Source organism: Macrobrachium nipponense, chromosome 47, assembly GCF_015104395.2.
Source record: "Macrobrachium nipponense isolate FS-2020 chromosome 47, ASM1510439v2, whole genome shotgun sequence".
In the NCBI taxonomy this organism is placed as follows: domain Eukaryota; kingdom Metazoa; phylum Arthropoda; class Malacostraca; order Decapoda; family Palaemonidae; genus Macrobrachium; species Macrobrachium nipponense.
Window position 1 is genome coordinate 12045546 of NC_087222.1, and position 17048 is coordinate 12062593.

General features: G+C 42.8%; 2 protein-coding genes across 2 annotated transcripts in view; one reads left to right on the forward strand and one right to left on the reverse strand.

Moving 5' to 3' along the window:
• Positions 1–17040, forward strand: part of LOC135204712 (zinc finger protein OZF-like) — a 489243-nt gene extending 472203 nt beyond the window's left edge. The window contains exon 3 of the transcript XR_010312308.1: positions 16897–17040. The gene's annotated coding sequence lies outside the window, so the exon portion shown is untranslated. The remainder of the gene's footprint in view (positions 1–16896) is intronic.
• Positions 1–17048, reverse strand: part of LOC135204527 (zinc finger protein 239-like) — a 181900-nt gene that overhangs the window by 57533 nt on the left and 107319 nt on the right. The window lies entirely within an intron of this gene.

Below are 17048 nucleotides of genomic sequence, written 5' to 3' on the forward strand. Positions count from 1 at the left end.
TCCCGAGGAAGCATAATGGGATCTTTCATTGGCTCTTCCCAACTTTCAGTTCAGACACAGGACAAGAGAAGGGACGAGACATTCATGTGTCTCGTCCCTTTCTTATTATGTTGTGTCGGACGCTCGTTCGCAAGTCATTCCAAGTGCTCGGGCTTCTATTAACGCGCGAGCATTCAGAGCTGTTGATGGACCTTCCCAGTTCAAGCACAGGATGAGAGAAGGAACGAAACATTTGTGTGTCTCATCCCTTTCTGCCAACACAAAGGAGTGCTCATCAGTTCTTGGTAGACTCCCACCTGGTGTTCTGATTCTGAGGATTCAAACACCTGGAGACAATGTACTCCCTGGCTCTTTCTGTCCTTTGGGAGGATTCCAATTTGCAGTCTCCCATGAGTCTCGCATTTTGGGAGGCTCAAGTGCATATTCTGTTAAATCACACTCATGATCCAGTCTTAAATTCTCGCATATAAGACTGGTTCTATGCCTGTTCCTCCTTGACTTCTATGGAAGTCAAAGAAGGATCTCTCCTGATGATCGTCTGACGAGATTCTAAAGTTTCGCTGATTCCTTGAATTCCTTAGAATTTTTGGTGCTCTCCAGGTGTTTTGTTTTCGGTGATTTCCAACCACTCAGGTGAGTCAGGCATTATCGATGATTGTTATCACAAGAGTCGGGAATCTCGGCGAGCGCTTGATTTCTTGGGAATTTTCATGTGCTCATTTAGTGCTTGGTTTCATCTGTTTCCGAGCAATCGGGTGAGACAAAACTCACCCGATTATTGTTTTACAAGACTTGGGAGCCTCTCCAAATGCCTAGTTCCCTTGGAAATGCTAGCAATTGCTGATTGCTTGGTTTCTTGCGATATCCGAGCTTTCAGGTGAGATAAGTTTTCATGATGATTGTCCTTGGGAGAGTTGAGAATTTCGCCAAGCGTGTTAATTCATATGAATTCTGGCCCTCGCCGATTGCTTGCTATTACATCCCTCTACCAGTACAGGAGTTTGCTCTTCAGTCTGGTTTGGGCTTATGCAGAGCATGAAACTGCATGCCAACACCTTCTTGGTGCATGATCAAGTCCCATTCTTGTGCCAGGACCTTAGGGTCTGAACACATAGGACAGAAGGCTCAGATTCCCTCTATTCTTCTTCTTGGGGCTTTGGCCTCATTGGAGAATAGTCTATTGGGGGAGGTGATAGTTCTCTGCTGACAATTACCACTCATAATCATGTGGTTGTGATCTGCTCAGCTCACTCAACTCGTCTCTGCCTGTCCGGGTCAGCCAAATGAACTCTCTGCCCTTGATCAGGTCGGTTCTTTGCCATGGCATAACGCCCTCCTTTCCCATATTACGGTCTTCTTGCAGTCCTGGTGTCATCTCGTAGAGAATCAATTTCCACAGGAAGGGGTCATCGTCTTCATCCTCGTCAGTCTCATCTTCTACCGCCTCCTCCCTTTCTCCTCCTAGACTTAATATGTTGTACTTTGCTCTTCAATGCAATTTTCTTTTGAGTTTTCTCCTCATGGAAAAGCAGCAACTTGTTTCTCTTCATTGGTGCTGTGAGTGTTGTGTATTAGAGTCTAGAACATTTCACAAACCTACACATTTATGAATTAACAATTTATGCAAAACACATAGCCACGATATTAAAGAATGGTTACGGTTTTCAGACTTAGGCATAAACATATGAGAAGAAATGAGATAAAACCCACAGGTGCCATTTACTTAAATGTCACTTTCTTAAGGTAGGTCTGTTATAACTGATCCATTTATCTTCAGTTGACATAAATGTACTATATACATAAGTACAGTGGAACCTCTACATATGAAAGTCCCTACGTACAAAAAATTCAGGTTACGAAAACAAAGATGAAGATTTTTTTGCTTCTGTGTACGAAAATAATTCAGGTTGTGAAAGGGTAAAGTCCGAGATTCGCCCGGGCTGCTGAGAACAATTTTAAAACTAGCACACCACCAACTCAGTAGACTCGCCACCATCCTCCCGCTCTCCCATTGGTTCCTGATGCTAGTCACCGCAGTAAGATCCTGCTCTCCTATTGGTCAGCATTTGTCCCATCATGCCTCTATGTAAAGGCGTTCCTTGACCATTTTTTGCAGCAGTATTATCGTAAACACTGGAATTTGTTCATTCACATATATTTCATTTCTTAATGTACGTTTGTGTTAGTGACTTCGCTTTCGTTGTACTGTAAGTTACTTTATCGTGTTGTGTGTGAACTTAATTACTTACGTTATTAGCCATAGGTCCCAAGAATGTTGCTGAAGTTCACAGAAAGAAGAGGATGCTTTCTATGGAGAACGAAGATGGAGATAATCAAGAAGTGTTAGTGTTTTCTGCCATTTGTTAATGTGTTTCGTAAAGTTTAGTGTTAATATTTTTTGCCATTTTTTAATGTGCTTTGTAAAGTTAAGAGTTCATGTTTTCTGCCATTTGTCCTCCTCCTCTGTCGTCCCTTTTGGACATCGCCTCTCTCGAAAGGTAAGGTTCCACATTTTACTACATACGTATGTACATGTACATACAGTATTTCTTGTACCCTGTACACTAATACACTTTATTTACAGGTACAGTCATGGTTATGTTAGGTATTGAATGGTCCAAATTGTTGTATTTCATTGTTTATTGGTCATTTTAGCTTAATATAAAATTTACTGTGGTGTTTTTGTAGGGCTTGGAACGAATTAGGCAATTTACATGTAAAATGTAGTTCTAGATACAAAAAAATCAGGTTACGAAGCCGCTTTGGAACGGATTAATTTCGTAACCTGAGGCACTACTGTATGTAGCTTATACAGATATTTCAGGATAGTGATATTTTGGGATAATTATTTTTATCCGAAAAAATGTGTGAAATCAATATATTTGGTAATGAAATAGATAAAATTTGTCAAGTAAATCAAATGTTTGTCTTCTAGAAAGTAATTATTGTATTTATTGTTAATAAAAGAAAATCTTTTTACTATTGGCCTCTAAAATGTTTATTTTGCACTACAGGTGCAAAGGCCATGAACTTTTACAATGCTCACATCAGCCATCTAACCCCCTCCATGGATCCATGTGCTTAAACATACCCCAGAGAGGTTTGTGTGTTGTCCACTCAAATAAAAAATGTTGCTCAGATCCCAAGCTTTAATTTGATACCATAAAATAAACTTTTGCATGAATGTGAAGTGAAACTTCAATTTTCTCCAGATGTAGAACTCCACTATTTTGCCTCACTTTCACTTTCACTTGCTGCAGGCCTTTTAAGGAAAAACCTATCTAAGGAGCTTTGTTTCTGCCTCCCTTTCAAATGTTGCGGAAATGAGTAAGGCAAGTGTCATTAAAAAGAGCTAAAGCACGACCAGTAGACAATTTATCAGGGTGTTTCTTTTTAATGAAGTCAGAAGCATCCTGCCACTTAGCTAACACTTCCTTAATCTCCCTTGAAGAAATAACTTCCTCCAATTTGACCTGATCTCTTGCAACACTTCCGAATGTTGCATCGTCTGTAGCTCGATCAATCTCTCAGTCGTGAGTTCTTCTTGATGCTCCTCGACAAGGTCGTTGACATCTACCTCATCTAGCTCCAACTCCATGGACTTTCCTAGAGACAATCTCTTCCAACACAGCGGTCTCAGGCTCAGGCCACAATTTCTTCTATGCTGAATGTAAGGTTCTTTGAGTGACACCCTGCCATGCTTCATCAATAATTTTCAAATGATTTACAATGTTGAAATGGTCCTTCCAAAATTCACGAAGGGTGAGGTTGGTATTATCTGTGACATCAAAGCATTTCTTGAACAAATGCCTTGTGTACAACTTCTTGAAATTAGAAATGACCTATTGGTCCATGGGCTGGAGCAGTGGACTGGTGTTTGGGGGGAGACAGAGGACCCTAATGAAATCAAATTCGTCAAGAATGTCATCTTCAAGACTTAGGGGGTGGCCATGGGCATTATCTAGGATGAGAAGACATTTCAATGGCAGGTTTTTTTCCAGCAAATATTTCTTGACTGCCGGACCAAAGGCCAGATTTACTCATTCTGTGAAAAAAATGCCTGGTAACCCATGCCTTTGCATTAGCTCACCACATCACTTGAAGTTTTTCTCTCAAGATCTTGTGACTCATGAGAGCTTGTGGGTTCTCGGATGATTCACCAACAGTGGCTTGATGTTGCAGTCACAGCTGGCATTAGCACATAAGGATAGAGTCAATCTATCCTTCATGGATTTATGGCCCGGCAGTTTCTTCTCTTCAGCCATGATGAATGTCCTCCATGACATCTTTTTCCAAAAAAAGGCCTTTTTCATCACAATTGAAGACTGGTTGGGGGATGTAACCTCTCGCAGCAATAAGTGCAGCCAATCGTTCAACGTACTCCTCTGTGGCTTTCACATCTGAGCTCGCAGCTTCCCCATGTCTCACAACCGAGTGGATCCCGGTTCACTTTTTAAAATTATCAAACCATCCACAACTAGCTTTAAACGTCCCCCTAGTTGGCATTTATGTCTCCCCACCCTCAGCTGCTTCCTTTTGTTTCAAATCTTCATAGATTGTGCTGACCTTTTCACAGATGATTATCTCAGTAATGCTATCTCCTGCCAGCTGCTTCTCCTTAATCCACAGCAACAGAAGCCTCTCCATCTCGTCATTTATATTTGTCCATAACTTAGACATGATGGTTATGGCTTTGGAAGCCTTTGTGTTCATGGTAGCATCCTTCTGTTTGAGGATTGTACATATCGTCGATGTACTCTGCTCGTAAACACGTGCCAACTCATTCACGCAGACACCACGCTCATGTTTCTTGATAATTTCATGCTTCATCTCTATCGTCATCATGCGTTTTTCTTCTCACTGCCAATTTTAGCACTTGCTTTCCTAGGACCCGTCACTTATTATAAAAAATGTTCACAAATGCAGTGAAAATCATGTATATATATATAATATATATATATATATATATATATATATATATATATATATATATATATATATATATATATATATTATATATATAATATATATATATATATAATTGTGTTTGATGTTTATAATTAATTGACTTTAATAATTAATATTCAAGCCCACTTTTTGAGATAGCCTTACTTAGCCGCTTTTCTACTTTGTGTTGAAGGGCGGCGTCTAGTGTATGCCCACACCCTTATTACATATTTTCAACTTTTAATGTGAGGGCGAGACAATGTATTCATTTGAAATTTATGCTTACACTTTGGAAATTACCAAGGGGTACTTCGGAGGTTTGTCCTTTGTTTTTCTTTTGGTATTTCCTCTTCTCTTTCGTCCTTTCACTAGCTTATTGGATGAAGAGAGAGGGAGGGTGTGTGGTGTTGGTGTTTAGGGATGTCCTCTTATTTCTAAGGGCTCTTCCCTTGGATGCGAGAGGAGTATCATTATTCTTTTAATCATATTTTCTTTCTTTTACAGGCTAACAATGGTGATAGTTGATTACAACAGTAGATGGTTGGATATCTCTTTATGTTGGTTATCCTAACCTTGTAATTGTACTTGTAACTCGTAGCATGCTGTGATATTGATCCTCGAGAGTGTGTACTCTTCCCCTGCTGAAAATCATATTAATTTGCCACTGCTATTATGGAGTTTCATCCCTGGACACCTTCGCAGCTGCCCTGTGATTATCAACTCTACTTTTCCTGGTGATGTGCCTCATCTTGTAGAAGAAGTGTTGCAGAATTTAAAGAAGTAGTCGAAGAGGAAGAGAGCTTATCAAGTGCTGTCAACTTCCTCTCCGTAATCATCATATTTTTCTTCAACCTCCTCCCATTTGACTTCTAAGGCTCCCTGCTGAAGAAGGAGAAGGTAGTCCCTCACCCCCCAAGAAGTCTCGTCAAGGGACTTCTAAGGGTCTGCTTCATTGAACTGAGAGGCAGTTGAGTCTTTGTTGGCTCGCCTGTTCCCTGGGTCTAGTGTGTCGGGAGCTGTAGAAGTGCAAACTTTCATTTGTGCTTGTTCGCAAGATTCCCTAGTTTACATAAATCTACGGATTCGCGTGCATCTACTAGGGTTGATGTGACAGTACTGCGGGACCGTATGCATGGTGAGACCGGTAGGGAGTCACCCATTCAGTCCTCTTGAGAGGTTTTGGACTTGATGAGGACTGTGACGCATTGGAGGAGGGTACCAGCCCTCTCCAGTCAGTTGCACGCTCAACTCCACCCTTTCCACGGTCACGTTTGTGTGAACAACTGGTCTCGGTGGTAGCGAACATTTTCCGTGCCATGCGAGGGTTTCATAACCCTTCTTGGGAAAGCTTTTCTCCAGAGCAAGAACGCTCTCCTAGACTCGTGTCTCAGCCATCACCGCAGGCTGATGGCTGCCCACGACTCACTTCTCCTGTTAGTTCTGCTAGCAAGGCAAGCAAGAGCATCCAATCTTTCTCACCTATTCCCTCTACTGCTATGGCTACACCGGGAGGGGTGAGCGTGAAATAGGAGGAATCCTGCAGAGTGCTTTCTGTAGGATTCAGCACTGGAGGAAGTACATTCCTGGAAGGATCGTAGGGTCCCAATGGTTGTACGTCCACGTCACTGAGGAAGGATCTTCTCTTCTCCCTGGCCCTTTCTGTCCTTTGGATGGATTTCAATTCGCAGTTCCGCATGGGTTCTTGCATTCCAGTCTTCAATGTTAGCATATAGGACTGGTTTATATGCCTGTTTCTCCTCGATTTCTACAGGAAACGAAGAGGACCCCCCCCTCCTTGGTGATTGTTTGATGGAATTCGGGGTCTCGCTGAGCCCTTAAATTCTTTGGAATTTCTAGCACTCTCCGAGTGTTTTGGTTTTTTATGAATACCCCGGAATCTCACTGAATGCTCAAATTCCTTGGAATTCCTGGCATTTTCAGTGTTATGGCTTTTTTGTAATTTCCAAATACTCAAACGAGATGGACATCCCCAATAATTGTTATTACAGAATTCAGGAGTCTCGCTGAGTGATTAAATTCCTTGGAATATATGGCATTCTCAGAGTGATTAGGTTTTCTGTGATTCTCAGACATTCAGACAACAGGTATTCCAGTTGGTGTTATTGACGGGTCTTTTTTCGTGATCAGAATTGTGAGAGTTCACTTTTCTCCAGTTCAACTGTGAAGATGTAGGTCAACATTCCCATTAGTCATTCACTAAGTAGTATAGTTTCTTCTTAGCTGAGATTCAACTACTGATTAGAAACTTCTCTGTCTGTTACGACCCTTGTTGGGCTAGGGTGCAAGTTCTTTTGCACAAGAATAGAGAGGACAGTGATCTTACCAAGTATCTAGATAAATTCAGTCAGCGGAGACAAAAACACACATGAAAACTCAACAATATTTATTAACAAACAAAGCAAAAGAATAATAAAGTCAGGCTTGTGACTATAAAGGACACAAGTTAGTCTTTACTACCGTAGGAGTTCCTAAACACTAACACTAAACCCTAGACAGAAAATATTGAGAAATATACTGCATAAATTAGCAAAATGGGCCCAACACCAACATAAATATAAACCAATATCTATAACTAAGCAGAGAGGAAAGAAGTAAGAGACCAACAGGGGGAAAACTTAATTCTCCTACCTACAATTATAAACTAAATCTTAAATATAACGAGCATCAAACATCCTAATAATAATATCCACAAGAAATAACGAAAAGTACAGCATCACTCGTGACAAGATATACACAAAGACTGGCATATATATATATATAATATATATATATATATATATATATATATATATATATATATATATATATATATATATATATAGATATAAATATAAATGTACGCTAACATTTGAAGGTCAACTCAGTCAAAAATAACTATATAAAGCGGCAATAAGAAATGCCAACAGTCTCGAAAGACTCACTATATGAGAATAACAAACAAACAAACAAAAATACTCGGGAAGAGTTCCTCACACTGAATAAGGGCTGAATGGATGCCCAAACGATTCAGGCTAAACAGTTGCCTTGCTGAAGGCTGAAATACAGGGGAGCCATGGTCTCTTACATTCACTGGGACAGTGCCACGTACCAGGCCAATACTCTGCTATCTGAAGGGCGTGCAGCTACACAGGTCACCCATACCATGGGGAAGGAGTCTGTCGTACTCCCAAACAAAACACAAGGGAAATTCCCTACCTGTTAGCAACTGCCCTACTGGCACTTCATGGGCCTCAATGCCCCCACTGCTGCAGCTCAGAAGGTCGTCGTAGAAAAACACAGCGATGTCCCTCCCACGTCCACTCTGTCGGGATCCAGCGCCGATATCAGAGCCCGCGGGAAAGTACACCCTGTAAGGGGGAAAGTCACCGCAGATGGCAGAAATGCCCCTGCGCCTCCAACACTGACGGCGACAAATCCTTCGAAGGGTGATAAAGAAAAATATGCCAGCTGCACAACCATACGGGGAGAATAGTGAGCCCGAACTATTCCCCGGGAAAAGAGTCGCGCCTCCAATATCATCACTGGTCTCCTTTTCCCCAACCACTCGAAAGATAAAAAAAAAAAAAAACAAAAAAAAAAAAAAGAAACTAGCATTAATAAGATGCTCACAATCATTTAACGAGCGGGGAGGAGGTTTAACAAGCAGTTCGCTTGACGCTCAGCCGAGACCAAAGTAAAGCTTAAAACTAAAACCTTAAAAACTAATTTCCTTACGCTAATTTTACATACAACAAAATATAACAAAAAGCAGTAACAAGGCTGAGATAAAAATAAAGCAAAAGCAGTGCCAGTTACGTTAATACATGATACTGTCTTATCATCAAAGGGACCTCTGTCTCTAGAGGGCATTTGACTTTCGTCTAATGTGCCCATACCTTGCAAGAATCACCATCTTGTCTCTCAGTATTATTGGCGACGAAGATGAGCAATCATTTGGCATCTGTTGACAAGTCCGAATCCTTCATGATCTCCTGTACTTTTGTCTTAGTAAATGGTTGATCCAGATCAGTCATTACTTTGTCCTATTGGTGTTTTGCTGTACTGACGAAGGCTTGACACCCTCAATTGAGTGTCAATACCTTTATCCATTTTGACTTCCAATGCGGAAGTGTTTAATGACACTTCTTCCTCCGAGTCCTACGAGATAGTGAGAAACTCCTCTGCAGTTGGATGTGTTCATTGTTCGCTCTCAGAGAGCGAGCAGTGCCAGTGGCTGTGTACATTTCATCACTCTGAAGAATATGTTGGACCGGAAGGTAGATGCAGTCTCATTACAACCACATTTATATCTTTCTTCCTCAGTTCTGCCCACAGATCCTTGGAACCTTTTTACCCGGACCGGTGGTGGATGCTCATAAGTTGTGATTGCTTACCCGGCTCCTTCAAGAGGACAAGTTGCATCTTGCCTATGGTGTGTGGTTCTAGAGGTAAGAAGGATGCCAGGGTGACTGGTCTCTCCACCTTCCCCTCCTCATCCTTCTACTCCTCTTCCTTTAGGTTGAGGATAAGACTGGAACTTACACTTGCTGGTCGGGCGATTGATGCAGTAAGCTTGCACATCGAGTTTCCTTTCTATTTTTCTTATCAGAATTATAGAAGCAATCCCGCTCCTCCATCTAGCAAGGGGAGGAAAGAGACTGGCAATAATGCAAACCCATCCTAGAACTTTGCATTAATGCCTCCGACTCTATTTTTTCCATTCCTTTTTTGGATGAGTTACGATATCTCACTCATTTCGAAAAGGCCCAGAAGTCTGACTCTTGATCATGCAGCTCCTGTATACTCCAATCAAGTTGTCAGAGGCAGGGCACTCCTCACTCTTACGACCAGGAGCAATAGCCCAGGTGTGCAGAACTCCAGTCAGTTCTAGAGGTTCACTCACATTCCTCCCACCAATCAGTGAGTCTTCCATATGTAAAGGACCGAGGGTTTGTTTATCGTGTAGGAACAAATCACAGTTTTTGAAAGTAAAATGTAATTTTCCTAACTAAAACCTGATCATCCTTTTGATTAATGCCCACCTCATGCCACCTCTCTATCTGAAACCTGGGCCGAAAGGCAAAGTGGAATGTTAACGTCTGGAGGGGCCTACCTGCCTTGTTCAAGAATTTAATGGCCATATTCCAGCCTATGTTGGTAGTTATTCCTTATTCAAAGGACCTTAGGTTTATATAGTTATGAAAAATACAATTTTCTTTCAAAAATTTTGATTTTTGTTTGTGAATTCTTGGTATCTATGAGCGTAGTTGTTGTTTTGCTTATACAGACAGTCAGCAGTTACAATGGTGGTTCCGTTTCTATGCCATCGTAATCTGGAGTGACGTAAAAAAAAATTTATAAAAAATGAGAAATAAAGTTATGAAAGCCTTTCCTTCTTCCTACATGATATACAAACCCATGGTCCCTTACATCAGGATTGTTCATACACAATATACAAACCTGAGGTCCTTTACATTAGCAATAACTTTCAGCGTAGGCTGGAAAAAGGCTGTTGAAATTTCAAACAAGGTGATTAGGCAGTTAATTACTGTCTGCTAGTTGGGAGTCCTGCCCAACTGGGCGTAAACATTCCAATTTGCTTTCAGCCGCTGTCGAGTGAGGACGTGTGCTTCACCTCTGCCTGACCACTGTTGTTTACCTTTTTCACCTGCGGTGAGATCTTTCCTTATCTATAATTGTATTTTATTTTGTGTATACTCGTGCTTGCAATGGAATCTTAAGATATACCGAAGCCTGAAAAGGCCTTCTCCCAGGGAGTAAGCCTTGTTGGGGGTGTAAGAAATGTGAGAGTTTTTGCTCCATGGTTGAAGTGGACCCTCATGCCCTTTGTGCTAAATGTTGAGGGAGTGAGTGTACTAGAAACTTCCCTTGTAATGTGTGTGTGTGTGTGTGTCCTGGTTGTCTGAGCAGTGGGGGAGGTATGAAGGGAGGAAATGATCTCGGGGGAAGGCTGCCAAGGCTTCGTCAGAGGGTTACATGCCCCCAACAACTCCCTTGGTGGCTGATCCTTCGTCATCCTTCCTTCCTCCTCGTAAGCTCCCTCGACTTGCTGTTTCCTCTTCGGGGGAAATTTCCCCTTCTGCTCCTTTGTCTGATTCATCAGGCAAAGAAGATGGGAGCGGAGCAGATGCCAGTAGTGCTCGCTCCAAAGGGGATCCTTCCCCTTCGGAATGAGGAGAGTCTCCCTTCACTAACCCGACTTTCGCTCCTTCAGGTGTGGTGGCTCCATGTTCTAGGGATTTGCATAAGGCAGGGGTGGAGTTGGGCCTCCTGGGAATACCATATGCACAGGGCCTTGTCTCCCATTTCTCCTCAGTCCCTGTGACTCATGTGGCTGTGGTGGTGACAACACCTACGTGCCAATCTATGTAGCTCCTCCTCACTTAGTTTATTCCCATCACCCCACCAGTGTGACTTCCTCTGTGGTAATGGAGACACATCCCCATATTCTGAGGCAGGACATATCCATGCCCCTCCCACTGGGATACTCTGTGTTTTCTCCCCCAGCCACTTTTGTCTCTGTGGCCCCTTGAGCACTGTCACCTTTAGACCTCCCTCCAGGTGTTGGTGCTCCCTCAGTTCCTGTACCCCTGCCTGCTGCTGCCCCTCTTCCCGCTCTGGTAGATGTACTTGTGCCCACTCCTACTGCTGAAGAAGGGGAAGGTGGTCTCCCCCCACTACCCAAGAAATCTTGTTTAGGTCCTGACCTTTTGCTGCAGCACCTTCCTGCAGAGAATTTTTGGTTCTCGCAGCAAGAGGCAGGGAACCTGGAAGCTACTGCTATGGCAGCTTTTCAGGCAGTCTCCTGGCTGGATCTGTGGTCTCACAGTATCCAGGGTTGCAGCTTCCTCAGGAACTATTGTTCCCAGAGAAGACTCGACCTTGGGGAGACTTTGTCAGTCTGGAGGTACGGCCATTTGCTACCTAGCCCACCAGACTGTCAACCTGTGGGTGAACCTGGTGTTGAGGAGGAGGGATGCAGTCCTACATCACATCACCAGGTCCATTGGTCTAGGGTTGCCTTTGGAATTTAAGAATGGACTGTTGCTGGGTTCTGCTGTTCTCTTCCCTAGAGACTTGGTAGATGCTGTGGTGGAGAAACATAGACCATCTCATCCACCAGGCAGTTATGAAGACCTCAGGGACTTCGCATACAACTGCATCTACACCACTAAGTCAAGCTAGCTCTTCCTCCGCCTCTAAGAAGCCTATTTCTCCTAAGGGAGCACAAAGAAATACCCAGCCTTCTTCTGTCTCCTCGAAATGATCACAGTTGCTCTCCTTCCAGCCTTTCTTCCTACAGGGGAGGGGAGGTAAGGGAAAGAAGAAGGGAAATGCTAGGGGCAGCATTCCCTCCAGCTGCTGCCTTTGGTGGGGGAGTGCCTATCGAGCCATCAGACAACATGGCAGCGATATGGAGCCGAGACCTGGATAGTAATTATCCTTTGGGAGGGATGTCTACTCCCCTTCAAGTTGAGGCCACCTCCCACCAACTCTGGTCTGTCTTCAAACCTACATCCATGGTTCGGCCAAGGATCTAGCATTGAAGGAAGAAGTGCACGCCATGCTGAGCAAAGGAGCTGTGAGATCTGTCTCTTAGTGTATACTTAGTAGAGAAACCTCTGGGGGCTAGAAGCCAGTGATAGATCTCTTATCATTTGAATTTTGTTTGCCAGACTCGGTTCATGCTCTGCGCTTGCTTCGATCAGAGAGGACTACTTCATGCTGTTGGTAGACTTGAAGGATGCATATTTTCAAATACCCGTCCATCAGTCCTCCAGAAAGTACCTTCGTTTTATCCTGATTGGATGGTGTTTCAATTCAGGGCACTGTGCTTCAGACTCTTGACCACCCTTCAGGCAGGGCCCATTTGGTAGGGATATGTCTTCTAAGGTATCTTGATAATTGGCTAGTCCTGGCAAGCTCACGCTTGCAATTGTTACAGGACCAGGACCACCTTCTCAATTTTTGTCCCGATCTGGGGACTATGATAAATTTTGAGAAGTCGGATCTCATTCCTACGCAGGGGATAAAGTACCTGGGCATGCTGATCGATATGGTAGCAGCATGAGTCTTCCCCACAGACTCATATCAGCAACTTCAGGAGCAGCCAGCCAGCTCGGCAATGGCTACTCATGATCGGTCACCTGTTGTCTTTGGCGAAGCTGGTCCTTCTCATGTGGCTTCACCTTCGGTCTCTCCAGTGGAGACTGAAGGAGTTTTGGTCACTGGCTTGAGACCCTCAAACCTTTCTCATTTCACTGTCTAGGAAATGAGAGAGGATTTAGCCTGGTGGATGGATGACAGGAACCTCATAATAGGAGTGGAGTTGTACACTCCCCCTCCAGACATGCTTCTCTTTTCAGACGCATTGTTCAAGGGTTGGGGAGCGCACCTGGAGCAGTTGCTGACTACTGGAGTGGGGAACCATTATGACAAACACCTTCACATCAACATCTTTGGACTCAAGGTAGCTTAGTAGCTCTCCAAGAATTCCAGGATCAAGTGATGGGACACTCCTAGGTCTTGATGAGCGACAACACCAATGATGGCATGTTTCAAGAAGCAGGGGGTCATGTATCTCTCCCTCTTCACCAGTTGGCAGTGCAGGTGCACGAGTGGGCAGCAGCTCGCTCGGTAGAGCTGTCAGCTAAGTACATTCCAGGCAAGTTTTGACGAGTCTTCGTTCACACTGAGGTGACCAAGAAAGAAGTGTCCAAAAACACTATTTCTTTCTGGCTTCATGAAGCAATCAGGGAAACATATTCCGCTGAAGGTAAGGACACCAGTACCTTTCGTCTGAGAGCTCACGAAGTCAGAGGTATTGGTTCTTCCTTCACATTCTGCATGAACCTTCCGGTACTGGAAGTGGGGGTTTGGTCTAATCAGACCACTTTCACCTCTTTCTACCTTCAGGATAAGTCCTTGGACACTTTTTTTTCTTGGGACCGTGGTGGCTGCTCAAGTTGTGTAGCTTACCCTACTCTTAACAGGAAAAGGCTGCATTTCGCCTTTTGTTGTATGGTATGAATGTGGGTGTGAATGGTGGGAGTGACTGGCTCTCCTCCTCCCTTCATTCTACTTTCTTCCTTTGGGCAGAGAGTTAGTCCGTCACATGCTGGAACTGGCGGCTGAGTCAGGTAAGACTATATGCAGAGTATCCTTTTTATATTCTCTGAATAGACTATAGAATTATATATCCTTTATCAGCACCCCGCCAAGAATGCAACCCCTGCCATATAAGTCCTCTAGAGAGGGGATCGTAAATGACTCGAACCTAGTGTCAAGGACCGAAGGATTCTGAGTCTTCACTACAAAGTCCGAGGTGAAATCGAGCATAACCAATCCCTATCCCCTCGAGTGTTTCACATTGAAAGAAAAACCATGTAGTACTCCTACTCCCTTCATCAATGCCAGGGCAAGCAAAAAGACTGTCTTGAGGGTCAGATAATTTTCTGACAACTCTCTATGAGGCTCATAAGAAGGATGAGTCAAGCTCTGAAGGACAAGAGTCACATCCAACTCAGGGGGCCTGAGTTCCCTGGGTGGGCAAGACCTCTCGAAGCTTCTCATGAGCAAAGATATCTCCAAAGAGGAGCAGATATCTAGACCCCTCAGTTTCAAGACTAGGCCGAAGGCAGACCTGTAACATTTAACTGCAGATACAGAGAGGAGCTTCTCTTGGTGAAGAAAGACTAGAAAGTCCATGACCTTCTGAAGAGAAGCTCTGATCAGAGTGAGATCCAGTCTATGAAACCAACCACAGAAGACGGCCCACTTTCCTGGTACAGGCAGTCCCCGGTAATCGGCAGGGGTTGCATTCTTGGCGGGGTGCTGATAAAGGATATATAATTCTATAGTCTATTCAGAGAATATAAAAAGGATACTCTGCATATAGTCTTACCTGACTCAGCCGCCAGTTCCAGCATGTGACGGACTAACTCTCTGCCCAAAGGAAGAAAGTAGAATGAAGGGAGGAGGAGAGCCAGTCACTCCCACCAAAGTGTGTTCATGAAATACCACATTCACATCCTTCTACCTTTGGGATGTTGCCCATGGGTCCATGGACACCTTTTCCTTCCTGTGGTGGCTACTTAACAAATTGCGTAGCTCACCCAGCTCCCCTAGAGGGACAGGTAGCATCTCACCTAAGGTGTTCTTAGTGACAAAGAGAGTGTGAGTGACTGGCTTCCTCCCTTTCTCTTTTTATACCCCTCCTTGCCTGCAGGGCAGAGGGAAGGTTGGCGAATCATCACATGCTGAATGGGCGTGCGATGCAGGTGAGCTACATAACTAAGTACTGTACCCTGTCTATTATCTAGAAGTCTGTAGATTAATAGATGCATGTTTATCCCCTCTCTCTAGCAAAGGCAGAGAGGGGCTGACAATAAAACAAAACACTATAGGTTCATCCAAAACCTTTTTGAATCAATGAAGCAATACATTACATGCCCATTAATTCAAAAGGCCCAGAAGTCAGACAGCTGAACATCACATAAGCTCAACATGACAGACGCACAGGACTCCTTCCTGTGCTCTACATGACCAGGAAGGAGGCCCAGGTGAAATGAGGTACCAGTCAGTTTAGAGATTTACTGAGAATCCTTCCATCAAGAATAAGTTTCCAGACATAAAGACCAAAGGTTTGTATTTGTTTAGGAACAAACTACGAATATTTTACGAAAATTTGTATTTTTCTGAACATACAAACCTGAAGATCTTTACATAAATGTCCCACCTCAAGCCACCACTCATTCTGCTACCTGAGCCAGAAGGTTAAAGTGAAGCATAAGGATAGGGGTGGGCCAGACTCCCACCCTACCGTTGAGAGTTAACCACTTTATTTAAAATTAAACGGCTGTTTTCCCATCTTATGCTGCAATTATATCCATATGTAAAGACTTTCTGGTTTCTATATTAGGAAAAATACACATTACTTAAAAATTTTTTTAGTTATTCCACTTTTGCAGCATTGAAAACCAAAAGGGCTTTTTACTGTATTCATTTTTATTTATGTATGTATACATTCATGTAGATTTTAGTAGGGCTGGAGTTAAATGTGAATATATTGGCATGTTGCAAGCCATGCATATCCAGATACACTAATCGAGGAAATGCTATAATATGAAATTTTCATAGGTATCAAACATAAACCTTATATCATATCTCCCATCACAGCCACCCCTCTTTGTTCATTACCCTACTCACGCTTCTTAACCACCAGTTAACCCATTTCCAACATGCACTGAAAGCTACTCCTTCATAAAAAGCTCTGGTTTGTAAAGCTCTGAAAAAAATTTCACATTTGAAGAAATGTAGCAGCACATACCTTCCAAGACTGTCATCAGTATTGCTGGTCATAATAGTTACTTATGTATTGTATCCACAGTAACAATCAGTGAAACTAATTTGAAAACTTTCATCTCTCTTCAAATTAATACTCAATTGACCCTTACTATTTTTTTTTATTAATATCTACCACATCTGTGGATAATATGTGTTATGTATAGCTGGATCACATATAATTAAGCATTTGGATGTGTACTGTATCATTCCTGCTGTTACCTCACAAAACTCTTATGCTGGTCTCTTGCATTTGCTATTCTTGGCTTTTGATTTGTTAATAAGATATGTTCATAAGTAATTTGTATTATAATGTCAAGTGAAGAAAGTTTATAGATGTGAGGTGGTGGGCGTCAATATTAACTGTTAATCTATTGTTGCATTGTTGCCTCAGGAATGTTTTGATGCTGTGTCTGGACAACATTTGGTAGGATTGTATTCATGTTTGGATAGAACAATCAAATGCATGCTTTGTTAATCGGCCTGAGACCTTTATGGGAACCTGAATTGAATTTGATTTATTATTTTGCTGCTTCAGTTCTGGTATTATGTTTCCTAACTCTGTGTTGCATTGTTTGATTTCAGATTCTCCCTCAGAAGAACCTTCCTTCATTCGTCAGTTTTGATTAGCATCACGATTTTGGGAATGGATGTTGTTTAATGGTACTACATGGAACATTACCAATAACAACTCTTAAGTGTATGAGGCAACAGTGAATTATTGTATGCGTAATTTG